Here is a 12,701-nt window from a genome sequence, read left to right as displayed (position 1 = left end):
ACTTCCCAGTGATACAAATTATAAATAGAAGTTTGTATATCGTTCTGAACATGCTGAAACTTAGCAAATATCATATTTTAAACATGATACCATAGGAAAGTGTCCCTTAAGAATAGCGCTTTTGAAATGTCCGCCATTTCTCTTCTCTTAGGATGGCAGCACTGAATGATGAATAATTTTCATCTGTTTCCTTTGTGCTTAGTAATGGAGAGCTTTACGACGAAACATCGTGTAGTCGTAGTGCAAACTTATTACAGATGTGATAAATGCAGTGCAATCCGCCTCCGTCTCTGTGGTCAGCATGGCTGGCTCTTAGGTGGATGACCCGAGTTCGATTCCTGATATTGACAGAGCTCTTTATACCAACTGAGGCTCTACTTGAGTGAGAAGTTGCGCCTCCAAGGTCAAGAAATTCGACGACGGCCGGAAGAGCGGTGTGATGACACAACGGCCTTCCATATCGCATCCAATGACGCCATTACCACAGGATGATACGACAGTCGGTTGGTCCCGATTGTCCCATCATGGTCAACTTAATACACTGTATAAGTCGTCTTGTTGAGGGGACTGATTGTTTAATTTGAGACAACCGGTTCGGTTGTGGTTATGAAACTGTCGTGTAATACTTTCACATCAATTGTCCATTCCCATAACCTGCATACAACCAATTCTGAAAATAGATATAAGAAGATATGTACCTTTGTGCCTATGAAGCCCAACTGACACCACTGACTTTAAACAATGACGAAACGTGCCGAGAATTTACCCACTGAATGATTATCAGACCAAGAGAAGACAAAAGTTTCATTGAAAAATATACTGAGGTGACAAAAGTAATGAGATAGCGATATGCACGTATACAGAGGGCGGTAGAATCGCGAACATACTGTGTAAAATGCAGTGCATTGACGGTGCTGTCATTTGTGCTCAGGTGATCCATGTGAAGAGGTTTCCGAAGTATGTTCTGGCCACACGACGGCAGTTAACCGACTTTGAAAGCGCAGCGGTAGTTGGAGCTAGACGTATGGGATATACTATTTCGAAAATCGTTAGGGAATTTAGTATTCCCAGATCCGCAGTGGCAATAGTGGACCGAGAATACCAAATTTCAGGCATTACCTCTCACCATGGACAACGAAGTGGCCGACGGCCTTTACTTAACGACTGAGAGCAGCGGTATTTGCGTAGAGTTGTCAGTGCTAACAGACAAGTAATACTCCACGAAATAACTGCAGAAATCAATGTGGGAAATACGTATCCGTTAGGAGAGTGCGGCAAAATTTGGCGTTAAAGGGCTATGGCAGCAGACGACCTACGCGAGTGCTTTTGCTGAAAGCACGACGTCGCGTACAGCGCCTCTCGTGGGCTGGTGACCATATCGGTTGGGCCCTAGACGACTGGAAAAGGATAGCATCTTCAGATTAGCCTCAATTTAATTTGGTAAGAGCTGATAGTAACTTTGGAGTATGGGGAAAACCCGATGAGGCCATGGTCCCAGGTTGTCAATAGCGCACTGTGCAAGCCGGTGGTGGCTCCATAATGGTGTGAGCTGTGTTTTCATGGAATGGACTGGGACCTCTGGTCTAAATGAACCAATCGTGACCGGAAATGGTTATTTTTGGAAACGTGGAGACTATTCGCTGCCATTCGTGAACTTAATGTTCCCAAACAGAGACGAAATTATAATGGATGACACTACACCATGTCACTGGGCCGCAATTGTTCGCATTTTCTTTGAAGAACATTCCTGCCAGTTCGAGCGAATGATTTGGTTAGACACTGAACATTTATGGGACACAATATGATGTCAGTTCGTGTACAAAATCCGGCACCGGTAGCACTTCCACATTTATGAACGGGTATAGAGGCAACATAGCTCTATATTCTGCAGAGGACTTCTCAACGACATGCTGATCCAATGCTACATTGAGAAGTTGCACCATGCAAGGCAAAATGGGGCCCGACACGACATAAGGAGGTATCCCATGAGTTTAGTTACCTCGCTGTAATTTTCACTGATGAGACGCACTTTCTGTTTACTCGCTTCGAGAACAAGAAACATTGCAGGATATGGGGAACAGAAAACCTTCTAGTCATCATAAGCACGATGAGTGACCGTGGTGTGGCATTTGGGCTGAGGAGATACTTGGGCCATACATCTTCGAAGATGGCACTGGAGCCACATTAACAGGGGACGGTGAAAGCTACAGCAATATGTTACCAATTTTTGTGGTCTGAATTGGATAGTGTGAATGCTGAAAAGGTTTGGTTGCAATAAGATGGTGCAGCAAGATGGCGTCGATTGTAACAATGGACTTGTAGCGATATAGGTTTCCTGGCCAGGTAGTATCTGGCAACGGTGACATGAATGGGCTACCCCAGGTCTTATGATTTCGTACCACATTGCTTCTTTCTGTGGGAGTATTTGAAATCTCGTGTGTATGCTGACAACACATGATCACGTCCAGAGCTCAAGACCGAAACTCAGAGTCTAACTTAAAAACTAGAGATGAAAGTGTTCCGGAAACGTCTGGGAAATTCCACCGAATGAACGAAAGTGCGCCAGCAGACTTGCGCCATTTGAGTAATATATTTCATATATAATCACAGGTAACATACACTGCGGTAATACGTAAGTTACTTAATTTCATCAGTAATTTTTATTATTATTATGCACTCAAAAGCTGCATTCTCTATGGCTCACTGCGGAAAATACGGAAACCAATGTGCAAGTCATGGAGAAAAGAGAAAAAATTCGTATACACTTCAAGAGATAAGATGAATCAGTTAACTGAAAGAGTAACAAATTAATTGCTTTTCACCAGAGCGATTATGTTACCCTCTCGCATGCCTCCCACATCACACACGTACAGCTGTTCTCTCGGTAACAGCACCTTCCTTAAGTTGTGAGATGACACTTATCACGAAATTCCTACTTGTGGCAGCAGTACCGAGCGACATGGTTCAGTAGTTAGCACAGTGGACTCGAATTTTCAGTATGATGGTGGTTTAAATCCCCGTCCGATCATTCACTCTTCGGTCTCTGGTGGTTTCCCTAAATCGTTAAAGGCAACCGCCAGCTTGGTTCGTTTGAAAAGACGTCAGTACTCCTTGCCTCATCAGAGCTTGTGCTCCGCCCCTAATTAACTAGTCGTCGACGGGAAGTCAAAGAATAATCTTGCTTCCTTTTGACGGTAGGTACACCTGCAAACGTATCTTGATAAGTTATCCATTTTTCAAAGATAATAATTCAGATGATGAATAGTAGGAAAGATCAATCGCTTTACTCTCGAATATCAGATTAATATGGAATCTCCTTCCTCCAACAGTCTCATTAGGTAGGCGCCTGTAGACTGATCGTATTGAAGTTTGCCTGATAAGATTCTTTGGCGTGTGGGCGTCAGGCTGGGGCCGATTGCTGGTCGGAAACTTCTACCGCCAATCTGAGATAGGTAATTCCGTCTAACGCAGCGGCGAATCACCTGTCAACATTTTAATGCGACTGGGTTGGATGGGTTACAGTGGACTTGCATTAAAGAGAAGCCGATTTCAAATCCCCTTCTATATTTTGATTTTCTGTCGTACTAAGTCGTTCAGGATGGACTCTACGATGTGGAAACGAAATTTCTCGCGATGACATTGTTGTATATAGCATTTTCGGTTTTGTTGCTGCGTGAAATAAGCATAAAAACTCTAGACACCGACGAAAACGCCCATCGTCTTTATCAAGAACAACTAATCGTCAAATTTGGCTCGCGACCTCGTGATTTTAAAGGTCTGCGACAGTAGTAACGTCCGTCGGAATACGAACAACTCATCTGTAACCGCTCAAAATGAAGATCCCACATCTATGCATAGTCGCTTTCTGGTTAGGGCTGTTCTTGCATATTCTGATCTCTACGGTATCTCTAATAACTAATCTCACTAGTTTGATGCATAGTAGGAGATTTTAGTTGTATGTTCTCTCGTGACGCTGAGCTCAGCAACAGCTGGTTCTTCTAAATCACGATGGTCAATGAGCTGCAGTGTTCTGCACTAACAAGGGGAGGCCGCCAATTGTGAAATTCAGATTCAATTCATACTGCGCATAATAAAAGCTCATGGCCAGAGGTGTAATGTAGCAAAGCACCAAGATGCACTTCTCAGCCATTGTCGAGAAAATCGACAGTTAAAATAAACCGACGCGGTGAAATACTCTCAACGATTAATAATTATCTACAGCGTCGTGGCGCAGCGGTAAGCGCCCGGGTTCGTAATCCGAAGGTCGCCGGATCGAATCTCGCATCATGCAATTTTTTTTTAGTATTTGTTTTTTGTAATTCAAATATGTGTATACACACACACACACACTATATATATATAATTCCCGGCAATCAGTTGCTACAATTATGCATATAGTAAGTTGTTGAAAGTCGTTTGTCGTGGAAGAACTGGCGACTTCGAAGATCATTATGTTTTCCGCAAACAAAGTTGTATTTCACAAATGTTATTAATTGTCTTCATAATGTTAAGCACGTATAGTTAACGGAAGACGTAGAAACGATATTCCGAAACGAATACGTATAGCGTAAGTCAAACGTTCGAATTAGAATAGAAACCCCACGAACAAAAATTTGCTGTGGCAGGTATGAAATATAAACTCCGTTACTCGCTCGTTACACGTGATGGACAGATGTTGAATGGGCCGAAACGAGCCGCCGCATAACAGCGTAGTTGCCTGCGAACTTCGAAAGAAGGTAGATGCGGTCCCTAGCGCAACTTATAACATCGTCGAAAATCAGAGCGGACGTGAGAGCTTTGGTACACCATGTTAAACAAACGGAGAAATGGAGGCGGTACAATTGGAGAGCGATCCGCCTTCACCAACATGCATAAGCGATTCATCAATATTTGGATTACAAAAAGCTAATAATAAAAAAAATGTTACATGGCGCGAGATTCGATCCGGCGACCTTCGGATTACGAACCCGAGCGCTTACCGCTGCGCCACGACGGTGTACAAAATTATTAATCGTAGAGAGTATTTCATCGCAACGGTTTCTTTGAACTGTCGATTTTCTCGACAATGGCTGAGAAGTGCATCTTGGTGCTTTGCCACATTACATCTCTGGTCATGAGCTTTTATTATGCGCAGTATGAATCGAATCTGAATTTCACAATTGGCGGCCTCCCCTTGTAAGTCAGAAAACCTTACTCTTTGATTGAGCGGTGGAGTTGCTTCCACACTATGAAGAGGCATAGTAAATTCCGGGGACCGCACTTACTCGGTGCCTTATCTCTTTCATCTTAACTCTTGTTTAGCAGTAATAAAGTCTTTTTTAGGATTATTATTTTCTTAACATAGGTGCAACTGCAGAATGATTTTGACAAGGTATCTGTATACCGCGAAAAGAGACAGTAGACTGAACAATGAAAAAGTGTGGTCATACATATGAATACCAAACGGAATCCGTTAGATTTCGATTACACAATAAATCACATCAATCTAAAGCCTGCCAATTCAACTGAATACCCAGGCATTACCATCACTAACAAATTGAACTGGAACGATCCCAGCCGGCCGAAGTGGCCGTGCGGTTAAAGGCGCTGCAGTCTGGAACCGCAAGACCGCTACGGTCGCAGGTTCGAATCCTGCCTCGGGCATGGATGTGTGTGATGTCCTTAGGTTAGTTAGGTTTAACTAGTTCTAAGTTCTAGGGGACTAATGACCTCAGCAGTTGGGTCCCATAGTGCTCAGAGCCATTTGAACCATTTGGAACGATCCCAGAGAAAATGTTACAGGGAAAACGATCCGAGGATTCCATTTCATTGGTAGAACACTTAGAACATGGAACAAATCTACTAAAGTCTGCCCTCTTCTGAAACATTGCTACGCGGTATGGGATCCTTAACATACAGAATTGACAGGGAACATCCTAAAAGTTCAAAGAAGGGCAGCTCGTTTTGTATTATAGCGAAACAGGGGAGACAGTGTCACGGATATGTTACGCAAGATGGTGTGGCAATTACTAAAACAAAGGTGTTTTTCGTTGCGGTGACATCTTTTCACGAAATTTCAATGACCAACTTTCTCCTCCGAATGGGAGAATATTTGGTTGAGGTCTGCTTACACAAGGAGAAATGATCATCGTAATTAAACAAGGGAAATCAGAGGCCGCACGGAAATACTGAGGAGTTCGCTTTTGCCGGGCGATAGTCAAGAGTGGAATGGTAGAGAAATAGTATGCATGTGCTTCGATAAACCCTCTTCTAAGCCTTTAAATGGGTATTGCGAGTAGTCATGTAGATGTAGAAATATTTTTGAAATTAGCATAAGTAGAAGTATTTTTAGAAAACAGTGTTTTATAGTAATTTTATTGCTTGTGGTTTAGCAGTGAAACCAGGGATTGTTCATTTTTTGTGGTGCTCTGAAAGACACTTATTATTATTTTTCATGCAGAATCCAATACCACATGTCTTGTACGACATGGGTATGCCACTGTGCTACTAACTGCACACCGTCTTCATTTTCTCTTTGCAGGTACATCTACAGCTTAATTCGCCGTTTAATTCGTCGGACGTATGATTGGCTGGCTCTTGTTGTTGACGAACACATTGATGCTCCCAAAAGTTCCTTCGATGATAGCCTCGTTCAGACTTATTCTATCTTCCTTGATATTATGTTAGTACTGACTTCGGACACATCAAGAATATGTCAAATTATGCAGTGCCACCATTTCCCTTTCATTGTCACAGTGGGAAGTTGCTGACTTCCGATCACTTGGTAATTCATGCAGTAGGTGATATATCACGCCACTGGTGCGGTCAGCAGCACGCAGATCCGATGATTCGATTGCTGAGAAAAGGAGACGACTCAATCCTCACATATCAGTGGTTACAGACTGCCACAGCAGATGAGTATCTTGTTTAGTAAATGGTTCAAATGGCTCTAAGCACTACGGGACTTAACATCTGAGGTCATCAGTCCTCTAGACTTGGAACTACTTAAACCTAACTAACCTAAGGACATCACACACATGCATGCCCGAGGCAGGATTCGAATCTGCGACCGTAGCAGCAGCGCGGTTCCGGACTGAAGCCCCTAGAACCGCTCGGCTACAACGGCCGGCTCTTGTTTAGTAGGAATCATACTCACGGGAATAACTGGCGGCACACACAACTGAACTTTGAAAAAAAAATCAACGCTTTCAATCAACAGGAACTGATCTTTTCCTAACTGTATAACCACAAACTAGCAACAACTTATAGACAGCGGAGAACAAGAAGAATATACTACAGCGGTAATCCAGAAGACTGGAAAAGCAGGGAATGTGTGTTATCCAAATCCAAGAAATGTAAGTGGCAGTAGGATGCCAGTAGTTGCCGGTGAACGTCATCGTTCTCTTACCACACGACTAATAAACTACGTAGTCGACCTAAGTAAGATTGTTTCGCACTGTACTCAAAGAACTCATCGGGAAACTTGCCGAGTTGCTTAAATAAGTCGACTGGTGAATGAGACACTTCAAAATTTTTCAAATCCGACTGACTTCTTCAACTCGCACTCTGTACCAAGTCATCCAATTCCCACACCTTATTCTCTTCTTGGAGCACCTTCCGACACAGTATCCCAGCATACCCGAAGCGCCCCAACAAATTCACATTCAACCACTTCCATCCTCTCCCGTTGCAAACTCTCTCCTCGCACTCCCCAGTCACGCACGTCGGCGCAGGCCCTTCTCTCCAACCAGAGCTTATAATGGTCCTTGCATCTTTTCCTTAGTGCTCAGTAAGAAGATCATTTGGTTTCCGTTACCTTGTAGGAGTTACAGCCGATTCCTTTTATAATTTGATCTCTGAGCTTCAGCAAGTTGAATACTCGTAGTCGTGTCGTAGTTGAGGCCGGGTTTTCACTCCAGTTCCCAGTAGCATTCGCACTAGCGGAAAGCTGCAGGCGGCGGTCCTAGAGAGGCCGCCTGGCCAGTGAATACCAGGAAGCTGGACTGAGCCACGCATCTCGCGGAGACAGGCTAGTGTCTGCTGTGTCCGGCGATCGTGCCGCCCTCATTACTGCAGTTGATCTGCAGTTACTGCACGCGTCTAACGCCGTGCAAGTCTATATCGTCTGGCTTCAAGCACGAGCCATGCGCTGCACCTATAATGCCCCAAAAATTTACTCTCAGGAGCCCTTGCCTGATTTGTATGCTATTACTTTTGGGGTTTAACAAACTCTTCTTTATTGAAGGCACTTATTAATTGCACAGCTCTGCTTCTTAGTTCTTCTTTGTTTCCTCTATCTCTAGTGACCTTGCTTCTTAAATATGTACACGAGTAACCTCGCTTTCATGTACGTATAATTGGTATTCGGCTTGTCGTGGTTTGTCACAAACCATTAACCTATCTTTCTTCTAGGCTCGTTTATGTTACATTCTTTTCCCATAACTTACCCATTTTACTTAACGTGGATTTCTGATCCACTTCAGTTTCATCTAAACCAGCTGCATCATCAGCATATTTTAGGATATTTATTCTTCTGCTGTGTATTACTGAACTGTTCTGAGTTTTTAAAATGCTTCATCTATGTACTGATTAAACTAACTGGTGATAATGCACAAGTCTGTTGGACACCTATCCAAATATGTGCCTCTTCTTCTGTTGATCCTTTGCACGTTACCCGAATCTAAATGATGGCTCAACAGCACGAATAGTTCGACCAGATGATGTCCCGGTGGTAATAGACTTGAGCATACCTTCCCCTGAGCTGTCTACCGAAACAGCATGGGAAGTTTTGCCAGATACTTCTGTTTCGGATCAGCTACCAATTCAAATCGTAATAAATGCAAAACGTACAGAGACTTTTAGACGTGCAGTCAGCCGGAAATGGAACACATAGAAAGCTAATTGGAACCTATACGAAACACTACTGGAAGAACAACTGGAGTTGTTCATCGAAACCGTGGATCCAGAACGAGACTATGGGGTCTTGATATCTCTCATCAGTGGAGCAGAAGAACTCTCCGTGCCTCAAAAAGGACAAAAGCAGACTACTCATAGGCATCACCGAATTGGTGAGACTCAGAATGTGACACAGTCCTCAAGGAAGGAAGGAAGCACTAAGGACATACAAAATTCTGTCTTCTGACACAAACTTTATTGCTCTAAAGAAAGCAAAAGCTGCAGCGAACAAAATTTTCAAGCACAAAAAAAGAAAACCGTGGCGAAATTTCTGCTTGATGTCTCCAAGTAAACAGAATAAACCAGGATCTGAAATGTAATAAAGAACATAAAAGAACAGTCTGACAGTGGACATGCACACACCTCCACCCAAGACGAATTTTTAGAATCGTTGTTGTGGATGACAGCCCCACCTGGCATAATGGACAAGCAAGACGAGGTGGAATATTGTTGCAGAAGAAGCTTAGTAACACAGTCACCGTGGTGTAGTGGTTATGACACTAGACTGTTGCATGGAGGGTCGTGAGTTCAAAAGTCACCTGTACTGTAAAGTCATAATTTCTCTATTCGGTTCGAGTACATTCTAGAAGTATCCATAAATGTCACTAATAATTGTACTGGAATGTCTGCACCTGTGTATATAGGGTGTTACAAAAAGGTACGGCCAAACTTTCAGGAAACATTCCTCACACACAAATAAAGAAAAGATGTCACGTGGACATGTGTCCGGAAACGCTTAATTTCCATGTTAGAGCTCATTTTAGTTTCGTCAGTATGTACTGTAATTCCTCGATTCACCGCCAGTTGGCCCAATTGAAGGAAGGTAATGTTGACTTCGGTGCTTGTGTTGACATGCGACTCATTGCTTTACAGTACTAGCATCAAGCACATCAGTACGTAGCATCAACAGGTTAGTGTTCATCACGAACGTAGTTTTGCAGTCAGTGCAATGTTTACAAATGCGGAGTTGGCAGATGCCCATTTGATGTATGGATTAGCACGGGGCAATAGCCGTGGCGCTGTACGTTTGTATCGAGACAGATTTCCAGAACGCAGGTGTCCCGACAGGAAGACGTTGATGCAATTGATCGGCGTCTTAGGGAGCACGGAACATTACAGCCTATGACTCGCGATTGGGGAAGACCTAGAACGACGAGGACACCTACAGTGGACGAGGCAGTTCTTCGTGCAGTTGACGATAACCCTAATGTCAGCGTCAGAGAAGTTGCTGCTGTACAAGGTAACGTTAACCACGTCACTGTGTGGAGAGTGCTACGGGAGTACCAGTTGTTTCCGTACCATGTACAGCGTGTGCAGGCACTATCAGCAGCTGATTGGCCTCCACAGGTACACTTCTGCGAATGGTTCATCCAACAACGTGTCAATCCTCATTTCAATGCAAATGTTCTCTTTACGGATGAGGCTTCATTCCAACGTGATCAAATTGAAATTTTCACAATCAACATGTGTGGGCTGACGAGAATCCGCACACAATTGTGCAATCACGTCATCAACACAGATTTTCTGTGAACGTTTGGGCAGGCATTCTTGGTGATGTCTTGATTGGGCCCCATGTTCTTCCACCTACGCTCAATGGAGCACGTTATCATGATTTCATACGGGATACTCTACCTGTGCTGCTAGAACATGTGCCTTTACAAGTACGACACAACATGTGGTTCATGCACGATGGAGCTCCTGCACATCAGTCGAAGTGTTCGTAGGCTTCTCAACAACAGATTCGGTGACCGATGGATTGGTAGATTGAGACCAATTCCATGCCTCCACGCTCTCCTGACCTCAACCCTGTTGACTTTCATTTATGGGGGCATTTGAAAGCTCTTGTCTACGCAACCCCGGTACCAAATGTAGAGACTCTTCGTGCTCGTATTGTGGACGGCTGTGATACAATACGCCATTCTCCAGGGCTGCATCAGCGCATCAGGGATTCCATGCGACGGAGGGTGGATGCATGTATCCTCGCTAACGGAGGACATTTTGAACGTTTCCTGTAACGAAGTGTTTGAAGTCGCGCTGGTACGTTCTGTTGCTGTGTGTTTCCATTCCATGATTAATGTGATTTGAAGAGAAGTAATACAATGAGCTCTAACATGGAAAGTAAGCGTTTCCGGACACATGTCCACATAAAATTTTTTCTTTCTTTGTGTGTGAGGAATGTTTCCTGAAAGTGTGGCCGTACCTTTTTGTAACACCCTTCATACCGCATGTGTTCTGGCCGGAGGCAGTTCGCTCTGCGCTCTTGTATGTGCAAGAGCTGAATAAACCTTCGTTAAGTGAAGTTAGTATTCGTCATTCATCTAATTACACCTTCTTCTACGTGACAGTATTCTGGTGGAGACGCTGGGTATTGGACTTTGTGATAGCGCCCATTATCTACGACACAGTGGCTCCCATCAGGCCACGACAGAGCTGCCGTTTACGTGGTGAGAAAACCGCATTCGAGCCATGTTCAACAGATAGCAATCTATCGGAGACAGAAGAAAAGGACGTTACAATGACAGCAACTGTGTGCCACTACATGAGACATCCCTCTGGGTTCTCTGGTGACGATGGCCAAGATCCAAACCAGTTGCTGAAGGTATCTGAGCATATAGCCAAATTCAGCGAATGGGATGACACCGTGTGTTTGGCAAACGTTTTTTTCTACTTGGAGGGCACTGCCAAGCAATGGTATGTGAACAGCGAGGAGAAGTTCACGAGCTGGGAAGTATTCCAGGCGGAACTGCGCAAGTATTTCGGCGAAACACAACGACAGAAGTGTAAGGGTGAAGATAAAGTGCAGGGCACAGCGTCCAGGAGAAACTACAGCATCCTACATTCAAGACGTCTTGGAGCTGTGTAAAGTAGTGGATCCTAGAATGAAGGAGAAAGATAAGGTTGCACATCTTATGAAGGATATTGCTGAGGACGTGTATGATGCTCTACTCCTAAAGGAGGTTTCGACAGCAGACGGCATCATAAAATGGTGCCAGTATATAGAGACAATGCACCAAAAAAGAATTACACGCAAGAGGTTTTAACGGCTTCCAAATGTGATGGAGAAAGGAACTGATTTCACAAGTGTTCTTCGTCAGATAGTGAGCGAGGAAGTTCAGAAAGCAGTTGCACGGAGAGCAAAAACCGAGACGTCATAAGGGAGGAAGTAGGAAAAGACATTGAACCCAATCTCTAGTCCCTCATTTCCCTTTAGAACGGTGAAAAAGGCAAGACCCGGGAGAAGTTACGTTTCTACAATGCCGCATGAGGAATCTGTTTTGGCACCAAGGAAGACTGAGGTCTGGAGGACCCAAGATAACCTACCAGTATGTATCCACTGAGGGCGACCCGGACATGTGGTGTGCTATTGTCGAGAAAGGCGGCGCATATTTGATGAGGCCCGCGTCATAAGACAGCAGACCGATCTTAGCCGACGCCAACTCCGGGACGACGAAGATGAACGAGAAGATATGGGTGCAGGACGGCGCAGGTCACCATCGCCGCTGGAGAGGACTCTCCCAACAGGTCGATCAAGGTCTCCATCGCTGTTTAGAAGCTCCAGCCTATCACCTAGCCGCCGCAACATGGAATACTGAAGGGTGTGACCTTCCTTCTAGGTGAGGGCCCCGAAGAGAAAAATCCTCCTCCGTAGATCACTACAAAAATGATAGAAAACTACGTCGTTATCTTCATGGCTGGCAAACAAACCCAAGCTCTTGTGGACTCTGGAGCATCATCTTCAGTCATTTCGAAGAAGTACCGTCGCCAGT

The sequence above is a fragment of the Schistocerca americana genome, chromosome X, assembly GCF_021461395.2.
Source record: "Schistocerca americana isolate TAMUIC-IGC-003095 chromosome X, iqSchAmer2.1, whole genome shotgun sequence".
Classification (NCBI taxonomy): domain Eukaryota; kingdom Metazoa; phylum Arthropoda; class Insecta; order Orthoptera; family Acrididae; genus Schistocerca; species Schistocerca americana.
The sequence above is the reverse complement of the archived record's forward strand: the minus strand, read 5'-3'. Positions refer to the sequence as shown.